The sequence below is a fragment of the Microtus ochrogaster genome, linkage group LG3 (genome assembly GCF_000317375.1).
Source record: "Microtus ochrogaster isolate Prairie Vole_2 linkage group LG3, MicOch1.0, whole genome shotgun sequence".
In the NCBI taxonomy this organism is placed as follows: Eukaryota; Metazoa; Chordata; class Mammalia; order Rodentia; family Cricetidae; genus Microtus; species Microtus ochrogaster.
In genome coordinates, this window is record NC_022029.1 from 13,056,428 (window position 1) to 13,072,343 (window position 15,916).

The 15,916-nt window shown below is 42.9% G+C and overlaps 1 pseudogene; it reads right to left on the bottom strand.

Annotated features, from left to right (window-relative positions):
- Position 1: 1 nt before the first annotated feature.
- Positions 2-1,209, bottom strand: LOC101980462 (annotated as a pseudogene).
- Positions 1,210-15,916: the final 14,707 nt, after the last annotated feature.

Sequence of the window (15,916 nt, forward strand, 5' to 3'; positions counted from 1 at the left end):
CTTCATGCAGAGGTATGTAAGCGTCCAAATCACCAAATATATGTGTGAGTTCCTCTTCTGACATGATAGACAACTTTAACATGGGATCATGGTAGGCCTTCCTAGCAAGCTTGAGGTCCTCGATTAAGTCCTGTTCGCCTTGGGACAATTCATGTATGGCCTCCTGACGTTTGATCTCTCGAGTGGTCAGGGACTCCTTCATACTGATGTCTAGCATCTCCAACCATAGCACACTACTTCTTCTCTTAGTGGGTGTTGGGACCGTAGACCTTCTGAATGACTTCTGGGCAGAGGCTGGGGATCTATGGTCACCACGAAAGGTAAATAACTGTATGGTTTGACCAAAGCGCCTGACTGCTCCATTTCTTTTTATTTATTTATTTATTTTTTTTTATTATCCAACATATCCTGTGGTTTTTATTTTTTTATTGAAAAAAAATTTCTGCCTCCTCCCAGCCTCCCATTTCCCTCCCCCTCCTCTCGCCCCTCTTCCCCTCCCCCCATTCCTCTCCCCCTCCCTCTCCAGTCTGAAGAGCAGTCAGGGTTCCCTGCCCTGTGGAAAGTCCAAGGTCCTTCCCCCTCCATCCAGGTCTAGGAAGGTGAACATCCAAACTGGCTAGGCTCCCACAAAGCCAGAACATGAAGTTGGAACAAAACCCAGTGCCATTGTCCTTGGCTTCTCATCAGCCCTCATTGTCCACCATGTTCAGAGAGTCTGGTTCTATCCCCTGCTTTTTCAGTCACAATCCAGCTGGCCTTGGTGAGCTCCCAATAGATCAGCCCCACTGTCTCAGTGGGTGGGTACACCTCTCGTGGTCCTGACTTCCATGCTCATGTTCTCCCTCCTCTGCTCCTCACTGGGACTTTGGGAGCTTAGTCCAATGCTGACGGGAGAGATTAAGTTTGCCAAGGATGTGACCTGAGCTAGAGGCGGAACTCTTTTATTGCTTGGTTCCTTCAGATCAAGGCTGCTAAGGCTTACAACATCATCATCTTTCTCTCTTCGCTTTCTTTTCAAAGTGAAGTCCCAGTGAGGGCCAGGTGTTAAAAACGTGAAGGAGCTGCCTCTCAGAAGGGAGCATCTCCCGTCCGCACCGGCCCGGGTTTGACAGCCAGAGGCCCTGCAGCTCGGTCCTCACAGAGCACTGAGGCCCTGTGGCTTCTCCTCCGCGGCCGGGGCTGCTTCTGAGCCGCTGGCTCTGGCTCCATTCCGAGGACAGGGGTTGGGGCAGTGGCCCAGTGCCCGGGAGACCGACCGTAGTGGGCACGGTGCCTGCCAGCTTCTGCGAGGCAGTATGTTGCCTTCTAGCAGAGAGCTGGTACCGCCATCATCAGAGGATCGTGGGCTTCTTATAACGAAAGAAGGCTCCATAACTAACTCAGGTTACATTATGGACATTTTAAACGCCTCCCATCTCCCCAAAGCTATAGGAATCATTCACTCTCTGTCTCATCACATTGACAGTTCCATTATTTCCAAGAGAAATAACTGGGCTGACCAAGTAGCTAGAACAACAGCATTCCTGAGCCCAAACCTACCTCAGTCACCTCAGGGGATTCACATTCTTGCAGATACCACCTGACACTCCGTGAATTCTGTCCTACCTATATCAGCTCTTTCATCCTAATAGCAAAGCTTTGTTTCATTTTGTCAAGGCTCATCTCCAACCTACCTCCGAGGATGTAGCGTTCTTAAAAGCTATCACTGCCTCTTGTAAAATCTGTCAAAAGTCAGATTCCCAAGATCAAATAGTGTAGCTTTCCTTTTCCACTCACCATGCCAGGGGCTCCCTTCCAGGAACTGACTGGCGGATTGATTTTATTCATATGCCCACAGTCAGATGAGTTAAATACTCCTGGTTTTGGTGGACACCATATCTGGGTATATAGAAACATTCCCCACCACTAACAAGAGGGGCCAGACAGTTTCTGATGTTCTTCTCTGAGAAATTATCCCCTGGTTTGGAATCCCAATGTCTCTTCAGTCAGAGAATGGCCCAGAGTTTACCTCCCAGATCTCTCAAACTTTATCTAAGGCTCTTAACATTCCCTGGCATTTTCATATCCCATACCATCCTCAGTCTTTAGGGAAGGTAGAATAAACTAACCATTCCTTAAAAATTCTTCTTGTTAAGATGTCACCGGAGCTTCACCTTGACTGGGTAAAACTTTTGCCTCTGGCCCTACTAAGGCTTAGGGCTCTCCCCAAAGCCCCCTTTCCATCATGCCCTTTGAACTCATGTATGGGTGGCCAGTTTTAGTCCCCAGCCTCTCACCTAAAACTTCTCCCCTTCTTGATCACCTGCTTACCCCACTGTTATCTCATATTTGCTCCCTATTATGGGATTTTACCAACTACTCATTACCTCAACCATATGTCGATCCATGCCCACTGTCAATTAAAATAAGAGATCAGGTATTATTCTCCCCCCCCCCAACCAAGGCCTCTCACCCCTTTCCCCTAAATTGCAGGACCACTTTAAAATAATTCTTGTAATTCCCACAGCTACCAAGCTCAAGGGCCTTTCTTATTGGATCTACCTGTCTCATCTCAAACCTTTTACTTTTCCAGCTAAACATGCCCCCTCCTATATGGTAACTCAACAGGGCCCTGCTCCCTTAAGTTCCAGAGGACACCAAGATCAGCCACTTTTTCTCCAGTTCTAGAAGAATAAAGTTTCATCACCGTATTCAATTCTCCTCTGCCAAAATCCCCATATACTCTCCCTCTTCCTCTTTCTCCTATCTGCTTTACCAATTTTTCTATATCTCCAATGTCATACTTAAATTTTCAGTTAACCACTCAGCTGTTATTACAGAGACCATCACTAAAGATAGAGCCAGAGGTGCAAGGATTGCCAAAAGCCCAGGTGGTAAAAAAACAATTATGAGTTTGGGGACAGTCACAGCCCCAAACTCCAAAAAACTCACAAAACAGACTTTAACAGGTTTATCACTGACTGCAGCAGTGTCTCCTGGATGTTAAAGTAATACCATGATGCTAAAGAGAACATGTGCCTTAAGAATTGCCTCAGATAAAAACATTGAGGGGTCTAATACTTCCCGTTTCTAATAATTCCTTTTCTTTTCTTCCATCCTCCACATCTTCTATTTCAACACTATACTATTGTAAACATAAGCTTTTCATATGTCTAAAATTTATTTCTTTTTAAATATTTTTCATAAGCTCCAGAGAGCCAAATTGGACCTATCTAAACGGACCAGACTCGGACTCACCCAGAATAAGTATTAATTCTCCCTTATCATTCCTGGTCTCAGGACCCTTGGAAACTCCCTCCTCCACCTCCAAAACCCCCTCCATCTTCAACCTTGAAACTCTCCCCCCTCAATCACAGAATCTAAAATTTTTTCAAGACATAACCTTCTGCCTTTCCAGCATCTTGCAAGGTCCAAGCTGTCAGCCAAACAGTTCCAAAGGGCCTGAAAAACACGAAAGTAATCAGCCACCCCAAGATGTGGTCAACTCTCCGACACTCAAAAATCAGCAAGAAGCAGTCTCAAAAGACATGACAACACCCACAAAATCAGCAGGAAGCAGTCATGAGAGATCTGATGACTCCCCATTCTCACCCCAGATCCCCAAATTTGTATAATAAACAAAAGGGTAGAATGTGAATTCCAGCTACACAGCAGTGGCAAGCACTTCTGGGTGTCAGGGCCAAGCATGTGCAGACAAGCACTCAGGCAAAATACTTAGCTGCCCCGAGGACCTTAAAAGGCCCTGCGTGACCTATGTGTGGCATGGTTGCATCACCTATGTATGACGCAGCCACATAAGCCCTTGCATGCATGCGTGAGCTCCATCATCTGCGTATGGCTTAGCTTTATCCATCCCCTGTGTGCATGCGCTAGGCTGCCTTTAAAAGCTGGACACACCATCTTCAAGTTCTCTTTTCTTCACACTGACTTCCCCAGGCCTGTTCATGTGTCTCCTCTAATAAACTCTTAAGTGGGTTTGTTGTGTGCTTTGAGCTTTGTTCTCACTCGCCAGGTAATTTCAGGGACCCGCACACTTCAGCAGCTAAACTTAGATGAACTGTGAAGGAGAACGCCTCCCCCTGTGTGTGCGTATGTGCACTGCAGTGGCTTCCTTCCAGATCCTGGACCCTGGATTAGGCACAAACCACATCCAACACCTCTTTTCACGGAGAGATCCTTTATGGAGTGGGTAGAAAAGTTAAAGTGGCTGCTTTCTGACTCAGGCAGAGAACAGCGCTAAAAACCTGGCAGGTATGATTTTGAAGAGGAGAAAAGGGGAAGTCTGTGTTAGAACGGGCTAGGATGCCCTGGTAAAGGAGCCAGAAGAAAAGGGAGACGTGGAAGAGGACTAGGGTATTCGTCCTGGGCCCATGGGCAAATGGCAGTTTATATAAATGGAAAATGGAAAACCCAGTGTTAGGATGAGGTGTTTAATTTTAATTGGGCATGTTAATTAGGTGAGTTAAAGGTTTCCTTTGGTTTCTGGATTTCAGTACTTCAATAACAGAACATTGGTAGTCAGCCTCGGGAAGAGGAAGTGGCCAAAAAAGGGAATAGACCTTGAAGACTAGCGTTAGAAATGTACTCTAGGGTTTCAACAAGGCAGACAGAATTGGGAAGAAGCACAAGGCTTGCAGGAGCCACATTTTCCAGTGTGCTGTGTTCCTTCTACCACAGTGTGGTGAGAGGAAGTGTGGGTCCCAGAGGATTGTCTGAAACTGAGCTGCAGTATCAGGCTTCACTGTGGTCATTTTCTGTTTGTTTAGGGTTTGTTGTTGTTGTTATTTTGAGACAAGGTCTCAAAAATAATGGCCTTGGCTGGCCCAGAGCTTGAAATATAGGCCAGGTTGTCCTCATACTCACAGAGATTCTCCTACCTCTTCAGCGTGCGCCCCTACACTCAGCACTATGGCTGTTTCTGAACCAGTGCTTCTTAAAGGGTTTCCCTTAATTAGACTGATGATTTAGAAACAATAAAATCTTCCTTTAGTGCTGTTTACATTAACACTGTACGCTGCGCTTCATTGTTTTTAGCCCACATTTACTTTTAAGTATTAGCTTTAATTAGATCACTGATTAAAAACAGTCAATTTCCTTCCCTTACTGTGGTTACATGCAAATGTGTAGCACAGTTCTATTTTGAGTAAAAACATTTGAACTTGCAGTCACTTGAAGATGTGTGGGGTTAATTAGTTGTATGAGCTCCGTAACTGGCAGCTTTTGGAGCCCAGTGCAAGACTGTTTATTTCCCAGCTTGTTTATAGCCTAAAGTGCTTAGGGGACTGAGAAGTTGTTAATTCAGGCTAAAATGTAATCAGAGTTTCTATGAGAGCCTTTAATAGTTCTAAGAAGTCTTTATATAGCCTTCTATTTGTATTCAACCATGGGCAAGGCCCCAAGTTCTGTGCCCAGCACAGAAAAAGGAAGGGAAGGGAAGGGGAGGGGATGGGAGGGGAGGGAAGGGGAGGGAAGGGAAGGGAAGGACAATAAAGGAAAGGGAAATGAGGAGGGGAAAAGGAGAAAAGAAAAGAGAAAAGAAAACTACCCAACTTTATTGCAAATATTTAATCTTGAAGAAAAATGCTGCAAATTTTGGAGGAGCAGAGGCTGTCTGCCTTGTGTGAGCGGACGCTGCCTTAGTCTTCAGTGGATTGAACTTGTAAACCCAGAGCTTCGGTGTACGCTAGGAAGTGCTTTACCCCTGAGCTACATCCTCAACCATATGCTTCACCTAATTAATGAAGAACGATTTACATTGAACTAGACAAGCTGGGTCAAGCATCTGAAGATACTTTTGAGGCGCTGAGAAGGCATTCAACAGGAGATCATCAGTACTTCTCCAGGACACTAAAGTTACCTGTCTTTCATTAACTAATTAGGCACATCAGAGGTGCTTCCAGCTGCTGTGGAGTGTTACCCACAGAGAAACCTGTCTATACCTAAGGAGATGTAATAAAGAGTGCTGCAGACTTATTTCTGGAAGAAAGTCTTCATCAGTCTTCACAGAACAAAACTGAAACATCTGTTGGTATAACCTACCCCTCTCCAGGAAAAGAGAGGAACAGGCAGGAGGAGATTGCAGCTGTTTTAACTACTTCCATGAATCCCCACGCTGTTTCACGTTTTGTACTCACTGCCTTGGCAATACAATAGGCATCTCTCAGATTATATCAAAAATAATGAAAATTTCACTGTACTTTTGGGGAAAAGGAAAGGCAACTAGAATACCATGATTTATCAAAAATACAGAGGACTGGGACATTACTAGAGTACTAGGGTGCTGTGGGATGGTCTTTCTGTACACTGTGAACATGTACACATGTTCACATTGGTTGATAAGTAAAGCTTCTTTGGCCTATGGCAAGACAGGATAGAACCAGGCGGGAAATCTAAGCAGAGATAAAGAGAAGGGCAGAGTCTGAGAGACGCCAGCCAGCCACTGAAGAAGCAACACATGTAAACAAATGAGGTAACAAACCACAAACCACGTGGCAAAGCATCAGTAAAAGGGGGGGGGGGGTAATTTAAATGTAAGAGCTAGCTGATAATAAGCCTGAATCATTGGCCAAGCATTTATAAGTTGTACTAACCATCTGAATGGGTACAAAAACTGGCTAGTGGGAAAGAAACCTCCAGTTACACTAGGGAGATCACCAACATCCAGAGAAAGCTGATGAAGAAGTGTAGTGAGATTCTCTTCTTTTTTTCTAAGGGATGGATTCTTCTCTCCAGGAATAACTCAGATTAAGCCATGAAAATGCAAAGATCTATGCACATGCCCACTACTATGAACTAAGCCACCCCAGTTGCTAACTGTAGTCACCATGTATCTTCTTGCCTTCTAGCAGCAGATAACTCCAGACCAGAATTTTTCTAAAGCAAGCATCTGCCATCCAGAGGCACAGGTTCCCCACCGTGGACTCAGATGCCCCTGAAGCAAACACATCATCCTAAACATTTGTAGACTTTCGTTCTTGTCAAGATAACGTTTTAGGTATAAGGTTGGTTAGTTTTAATTGTTCTGTAAGGGCACCCCCTTAATCCCTATCTTCATAACCCATTCATTTTGTAATACTAAATTTGTAATGTAAATTGATTGTTGCTGAATTTCCTTTAAGAAGATATGGTTTGTAAAAGTTACTCATTGAAAGATGCAGCTGTTTGAGCAAGACATGACACCATACAGATCATATAAAGTATTTAAGTGGACATAATGAATACCATTATTTTCACACAGAAGCAGTAAAAAAATATGTCAATGAAAATTGGACTGATAAAATTTAAGATCAAATTGCAATCATGAGGCTCCCACTCAGAAGAATGATTGCAGAACTAAGTTGTGTATAATTGCTTTCCATCACCTGAAGCATTTATCACAGTTTGCACTATAGCTATACACAAAGCACTCTGTAAAACTAATGTGGATGCAAACAAGGAGCAAGATCATGCATTCAGAGACCAGAAATCCTTTACTAGACTTTGACAAAGTGCTTAACTCTTTGAGCTTCATTTCCTTAACTCCAGAATAGATGCCCTGTTCTACATTTAGAATATTATAAAGAATAAATGGATCATTTCACAATATTTGTAGTTTGTTTAGTTGCTACATTCATTCTTTAAAAAAAAATTTGAATTTTAATTGTGTGTGTATGTGTATGCTTGTTAATTGCTGTGACCTTAGAGGCCAGAAAAGGGTTTGGATCCCCTTAAGCTGAAGGTACAAGTAATTATTAACCACACTGCGAACTGAACTCTGATCTTGTGTGAGAACAGTTTAGCAGAAGAACTGTCTTTTTTCTATATTAATTCTTAATGTTTGCTTCTTTGTCATCTTTAAAAAAAATTGGATTTTGTTTTACATATATGTTTTCATAAGGCACATGCCAATAAATAAAACTATCTTCGTTGTGATGTAATGTAGAAATATGTCTGCTAAAGGGAGCAACAAACTTTCAAGGCATTTTCAGGGTTGTGGTAAATTGAAGCAGCTGAATATAACCAATTGCTTATAATATACATCACTGACTGTGTGTGTTGAGCGCTTCCTTTTCTCCAGTAAGTCAAAGAATAAAAGGGTAGGAAAATCGAGCTCTTAACACTCAGCCAAGTTTTATTGAAAGCAGAAATGCATAGTTAAGAACACTAAGACCCAGACTTCCAGTGAGGCGCAACCACAAAGATGGTATCTGAGTTTGTCTGGCTGAGACAAACGTTGCGTGTGTGTGTGTGTGTGTGTGTGTGTGTGTGTGTGTGTGTGTGTGTGTGTGTTTGGGAATGGGATGAGTTCCTTTTCTCCTTCAGAATTTCCTGGTTTGGATCATTGCAAGGAATTGGGTAATCTAGACAAAGAAAGGAAGATTGATTAGTTCATTCCTTACCACGATGGGAAGTTTGACTGTCTCACAAACAGATCTTGCTAGCAGGTGAAAGCCCAGCAAGTCTTTGTCTTGGAGAAGGAGAAGCAGAAGCCAGCCATCTTAAATTTTTTAATGAAAAATACATGCATCTAACTAGGCAGACTGTTCCCTGTCTTTCTACCTGACAGGGGTCCATGTAATTCAGCCCCTTATTTCCCCCTTTCAAAGGTGTTTTTTTTTCCTTTTTGTTTTGTTTTTCCAGACAGGGTTTCTCTAGCTTTGGAGCCTATCCTGGAATTAGCTCTTGTAGACCAGGCTGGCCTTGAACTCACAGAGATTCGCCTGCCTCTGCCTCCCGAGTGCTGGGATTAAAGGCATGAGCCACCACCGCCCAGCTTCAAAGGTGTCTTTAATTGCTTTTGGGAAAGCACTCTGACTGATTCCTGCAGGTGATGATGGCCAACAATAGTCAGGATGTCTCAAGACAGGCTCATTTAAGAGGTAGAACTTGGAGGTTGAGACGAGGGATCCAGGATAAAGTATAATCTTTTGGTGGTGGAATGTCTCCTTTGCACATGCCCGATACTTGATATAACATCTGCAAAATATATAAAATAAGAATAATAGCCCTCACAAAAGTAATCTAGTGAAGTGATGGAGGAAGGTCATTGGTTGATTTAATAAAGAAGCTGCTTGACCTGATAGGTTAGAACGTAAGTGGGAGGAGCAGAATGCTGGGCGGAAGAGGAAGTGAGGTCAGAGACTCGACAGCTCCAGGCTCCCAGGCAGACGCCTCAGAGAGACAAGATACTCCACTCTAGCGGGCAGAGGCGAGAGCTCTGCTCTCTGAGGCACACGCGATGAAGCTCCGACCCAAGATGGAAGTAGGCTAGAATCTTCCCGGTAAGCGCACCTTGGGGTGCGACACACATGATTGGAAATGGGTTAGTCCAGGTGCGAGAGTTAGCCGAGAAAAGGGCTAGAGCTAAAGAGCCAAGCAGTGTTTAAAAGAATACAGTGTCCGTGTAATTATTTCGGGTAAAGCTAACTGGGTGGCGGGACACAGCCCACGGCTCCTATTACTACAGTGAAGTATGCATCCCATCTCAAAAATGCCCATGATAGAGGAGGGATCCTGAAGGAGAGCCAACCAAAATATCCTTGAAACTCAATGTGGCATGTATTCACAAGGCCAAGGGTACCCTTGCTACACTTTTCTACAGTCTGTATTTTATGAAGGAATTATTGGTATACTTTAAGAGTTTGAGGAGCTTTTCCTCTACCATCTTAAATTTGGAGGTGGACCATTGGGTTCTGCCCACCTCAACCCTGTAGAGAGTAGTGAGGGGTAAAGTATGAGACATTTTTTTCCTATATCCAGATTGAAATAGTTTTGTTTGTCATATTGAAATGTAACTGCAATAAGCCATCAGTTGCATCAGACTCCCCTAGGGGAGCAAAGGCCTGGAAACTCTACAAGAGAAGTTATTTAAAGCAACTGTCTCATTGACGGTGCCCTTTGAGCAAAAGATGCCTCTCTCCATAAAGAAAAGTAATGCTTGGTGGATATTGACGCTATGGGCCAAACCTGAGTGGAAACTGCATTCTATTTTTATAGAGAGCACAAAAAGATAATTCATAATTATCTAATTAGTAATCTGAGGGAGAAATAAAATCCATTGAGTCTAGTTTTTTTTTTTTATAAGAGTTGCCCGAACAGTGATGGCACACGCCTTTAATCCCAGCACTTGGGAGACAAAGGTAGGTAGATCTCTGTGAGTTTGGGGTCAGCCTGATCTACAAGAGCTAGTTCCAGCACAGCTAGGGCTGTAGAGAAACCAAAAAATAAAAAATACAATTGCCCTATAGACATTACTAGAGTATTCTGAATAATTTCTCCCAAACCTTTGAATTTGACAACAGGGTATCTGGTAGCCTCATTTAATCAGGAAGTGTTGGCAGATAGAATATAGAGGAACATATTACATCTGTGAGAACTTTCTAGAGACAGAGAGCATTTCATAGTTGGTAGACATATTATTAGATTTAGCCTCAGGGTTGAAGAAGCTGGGCCTGGTTCTTTTTGCTGCAGGTGAGATCTGCTGTATTTAATAGAGCAAAGATCATCATGCCCTATATCTTGGAAGCATTTCCTTATCAAAAAGAAAATGTTTTGTCTACATGACATCACATACAGATTTAAGTCTAACGTGTCTGGAAGTATGTGAGCCTTTGAACTGGAAAAACACAAATCATTTTGATTCAAGGTTCTACCTTCCTGTGAGGTGTCGAAGACGATGCAGTTGGCTAATTAATTTCTTTTTCTGCCAGGGCCAGTAGAGTATCTGGTCTTAAGAGGTCAGGGGAGCTTGGGAGAAGCCTCAGGCTCTTCTAGCCTTCCCTTTACCAGCTATGAATTTATGTGAGGATAAGTGAAAGATTTTGCCTGATCATGGCTTTCCTTGGAAGCATGGAGAAAGTTTCACATCTATGTGGAGCCTCTTTGTAAAATGGGCATTGACTTGAGTTCACCCAGTAGTGGTCTCAATGACCTCCCTGAACAAAGAGCAGGTTATCCATTAGGCTAAAGGACATTTGAACATGCTTCACAGTCTTCTGGGGCTTAGTTCATCTTTTGAAGGCAAGGAGCAAGATCGTGTGCCTTTTAGTCACTTGAGTACATTAGTATAGGCCTTTAAGGACGTTGACTCAACACCTAGAAGGTTAGTTATACCAATCATGTACTTCAAACTACTATGTAGTATTTAAACAAATCAAACACTTAAATAAAACCTGATTAGACATGCATATTTGCTTTTTTCAGTTAATAGTTGTGTTATCAAGTACAGATCAATAATGTAAGATAGCTAGCTATTCATTTAAGTAGAGGTTAAAGATCAATGTTGTTGTAGGAATTCCTACAGCCAGTAGCTTTTAAGTTACCTTCCCACTTGGGCGTGGGCTCTTATTTTTTTATTTTTTGAGTATAATAAATATATATAGGAGTAATATATACATATATATATATATATATATGTAGACTCACAGATCACAGTACTCTGCATGAACAGGGAACAGGGACCAAATCATGCTGCCAAAAGAGAGAGCAAATGCACACTTTACATCAGTGTAGAAACAGGAGCGGCGGGTTGCGTCCCGGCACCCGGCCGCCCACATGGCTAGCTCTACCCGAAATAATTACACGGACACTGTGTTCATTTAATCACCGCTTGGCCCTTTAGCTCTAGCCCTTACTGGCTAATTCTGATATCCCGATCAACCCATCTCTAATAATCTGTGAGCACCGGTCTTAGTGAGCACCGGTCTTACCGGGAGTGTATCTTCCCAGGAGCGGGGAGCATGGCGTCTCTCTGAGGCATCTGCTCCCGAGAGCAGAGCTGTGGAGTCTGACCTCACTTCCTCTTCCTCCCAGCATTCTGCTCTGTTTACTCCTCCCTCCTGTTTTAACCTATCAGGGCAAGCAGCTTCTTTATTTAATTAACCAATGACCTTCCTCCATCACATCAGCACGCTGGGAACAGACTAGCAGCCTCTTGCAACACAATGTGTTTGACTTTAGCCTTAAAAAATTTTGTTTCATATATTATATCTTAAATCTCCTCTTTTCCCTACCTTACATAATTTAAAAACTTCTTTTAGACTTTTCTCTTTTGTTTTGGTCTGCTTTGGTTTTTTGTTTGTTTGCATTCTAGAAAAAACATCCATCTTTTTTGTTTGGTTTGGTTTTTAGTGTTTTGTTTGAAGACAAAGTCTTACTATGTAGATCTGACTGACCTGGCACTCACTATGTAGACCAGGCTGGTGTAGAACTCACAGAGATCTACTTGAGTCTCAAGTGCTGGAATTAAAACTGCATGTCACCATGTCTGGCCCACATTCACCCATCTTAATACTTATATACAAATCCTTTCAAAACACCTCAACTTTTGCACTCTTTTAAACATTTCTTTATCCACATCCCATCCTACTTAAACCATTCTCTTTTTAAATGTTTTTAAACAAAAATTGAATCCACATTATATACATGGCACTTAACATGGTAAACTGCAGACATGGCACCCCTTGTGACAAATTACATACATGGCACCCACTCTTGTAAATTACGTACATATTTGGTAGTCACTGTGATACATTGCATACATGGTACCCACTGAGGTAAACTGTATATGTAGCACTCACCACGGTAAACTGCAATGATTGCCTATGTGCATATTTTAAACTATCAAGCATTTTCGTGTTGAAAGTCTCAAGCAAACCTTTCCACTTGTACTTTACATGAGCCCATCCCCCATCCCCATCATCCTCCCACCACCACCACTCCATGATCTTACAGGACCTGATAGTTTACATTTTAGTGAGAGCCTCTGCACATTATCGGAATGACGGAAGTGAAGGAATATTCTTTTCAAACAAGAAGAGGCAGAGAAGAAAGCACACACGTTAAGTTCAAAGTAGGTCCCCCAAATCCCCAAATGAAAGTATGGGCCCAGCTCAGGTTGAACTCTGACCAGGTAAACAGAAGGACTGGTAGATAAACAAAGCTCTAGACTCATCCTTCCTCAGAAACTTGCAAGGCAGGTTTCTGTCTGTGAGGAAGAACCACTCTTTCCCTCTTCTGCTCTATTGCCCGCAGCAACGAGGCCTCTAGCTCCCTATTATCTCATACCTGTAGTGCGTGTGCCTTTGGGCATTCTGTCTTAGAGTGTCCTAGTTCCTCACCTCGTCTGTAACATGCACTAACTACCTTAGGATTCTTTCTTGTATGTCCTGTTTACATTTTGTTCATCCCTTCTTGAAACCAGAATGGGGATTGAGAGGGACTCTTAGACTTGACACCTTGTCCCATGGTTTTTCTGTGATCAGATTCCCCAGCTGTTGATCCTAGGTCTTTTGTCCTTTATTGTGTACTTTTCACAGTCCAGAGAGTGATCCACCATAGCCCTGTTTCTGCTTTTAGTATAAGAAGTAGAGAAAAGCAGCAGATGAATAGCAAAATCCTTTTCAAATTGGTGAAGATAACATCCAGCAGAAATTAAGGAAGCCTCATTTAAACTCTTTATTATATTGACATTTTTTTCATTGAAAGATATTTAGTCCCCTCTGTCCTCCCCATGGATGGGCACTCCGTTATCTGCTTTTACTGTTGATATCTTTATGAACAAGACTAGCTTCTATTGAAATAGTCCACCCCTTAGTTGTCCTGAAGGGTGCAAAGCAATTTTACTCCTGGGCTGCTTTATCCTTCTCCTTTTTTCCTTGTTGCAGAGTCAGGGAACCAGCCTGACCCAGGACAGGGGCATTGGAAGAGAACATGCTTGGGTGTGAGGTAAGACAGCCAAATCTCATCTCCATAGCCAGATTCTCAGCAAGTTCAAACAGTGTGTGAAGATTTACCAATATAATCTACTTCCCAAAGACATCTGTTCCTCTATAAACTGGGGATACCAAATGCTACCTTCGGGGCTATCAAAGAAAAGAAACGGAATCTGGTGGTTTATGTAGTAATAGGAGCGGTGGGGCTGCATCCCCAGCACCCCGGCCGCCTGCTAGCTTATGCCCCGAAATAATTACATGGACACTGTATTCTTTTAAACACTGCTTGGCCCATTATATCTAGCCTCTTCTCGGCTAACTCTCACACCTGGACTAGCCCATTTCTAATAATGTGTGTTGCACCGAGGTATGCTTACTGGGAAGATTCTAGCCTACATCCATCCTGGGTCGGAGCTTCATCGCTCACATCTGCCCGGGAGACGGGAGCATGGCCTCTGAGCTCACTTCCTCTTCCTCCCAGCATTCTGTTCTGTTTACTCCTCCCACCTATGTTTTAACCTATCAGGGCCAAGCAGTTTCTTTATTTTTTAACCAATGACCTTCCTCCATCAGGTTTACACAGTACAGGAACCTCAAGGCTTCGAGGAGCCTAACTTTCTCAGTTCTTCAGGAAAGGGCAAGCAGACCATGGAAATAATATGGAAAGCACTGCGTTTTTACCTGTAAGAAAAAGCAAACGGGAGAATTTGGTGGGATGTATTCTTTTTTGCTCTTTCTTCTCAATCCGTTGTCTCTGCTATAAGGAGGGAGATCTCAGAATGTCCTGATATGATCTTAGTCTCCCTGATTTGGGCTGGGAATGATCTGTGTTTACCTGTGGTCCTGATTCCTGATAGCTTTGCTATATCACAGATATTATTGATCCCATCTGTAAAGCAAATATAAATTGGAAAGGTTGATGGAGCATTGTGTGTCCCTTCCCTGATGTCTCAGCTCTTTGTCTGGAGAGGCAGCTCTGATGTTTCTTGGGTTATCAGCACAACCTCATTGAGCACCATAGGGTCAGTTCCCAGGTGGTACTGGTTAGTGCTTACCCACACTTCTGGTCCTATGCCCTGATATTCTTGCTTGCAATCTTTCGGTTTTTGATAGATTCCTCCATCCCATATATTAGTTCCTTTCTAAACTCTTCTGTGTAGGACACATCAAAGTAAGGAGAGCCCAATGTATGAGAGATAGAACTTTCTCTTCCCGGGAACAAATGATACACAGTAGGCAAATGTGACCTCTCCTCATGCACAGGGGAGTGGAACTCCAGCACATCTCAAACAGTAGCCTGAACAAGCCATAGCTAATTAGAAAGACAGCTAATTAGAAGCCTAGTAAAAGCTTTGAGTTGGGGACAGGAAAGGTACATATTGTTCCAGGTGAAATAGAAAGAAGAGATTCTTGCCCCTTATTGTCTCCCTGATCTCATGTTCATTCTTTTTATCGGTCAGCCCATGGTATACTCTAATTTATATAGCAAGCAAGGTAAGCATCCATGATTATTTATTTATTTAATATCTAGTTTGGGAGAGCTCTTTGCAATTTAGCATGTGCAAGCTGGATTTTAAGTCTCCCTTCTCTAGAGAAGATTAAATACATAAAAGAACCACAGCAAAGCCAAGCATCTAAAAGAACCTAGAAAACTAGAGTTGACTTGTTCTTTTCCTTAGCCTCTCCATGTCGCTGTAACCAGAAAGTGAAAACAAAGCGAAGATATGCAGGGAATGATAGGTCAGAAACGGGCAGTCGACTGTGGAGCAAAGGAGTGCGGTGGGATATTTCCACACTGTATGAAGAGTGATTTTAATAAAAAGCTGAATGGTAATAGCTAGGCAGGAGAGGTTAGGCTGGACTCCTAGGCAGAAGAACTCGCAAAGAATCTGGCACAACGGGAGACATCACTGAGACATGGATGCAGTTGGACAAATGAAATAGAGGAGAGGTAAAAAGCTACACGGCAGAATATAGATTAGCAGAAGCAGGTTAATTTAGGTTCTAAGAGTTATTTAGGGACAAGCCTAAGCTAAAGGCCAGGTTTCATAATTAACAGTAATCTCTGTGTCATTATTTGGAGGCTGGAGGTACCAAAAAGAAAGTCCAGTTAGGGTAAAACAACACTAGAGATATACCAGGCACAAGAGTAAAGATTCGGAGGAGCGGTCATCTCCAGCCTCCCGCTGGTCCTGTTCTGACTGCAGCAATCACCCCACTAGATA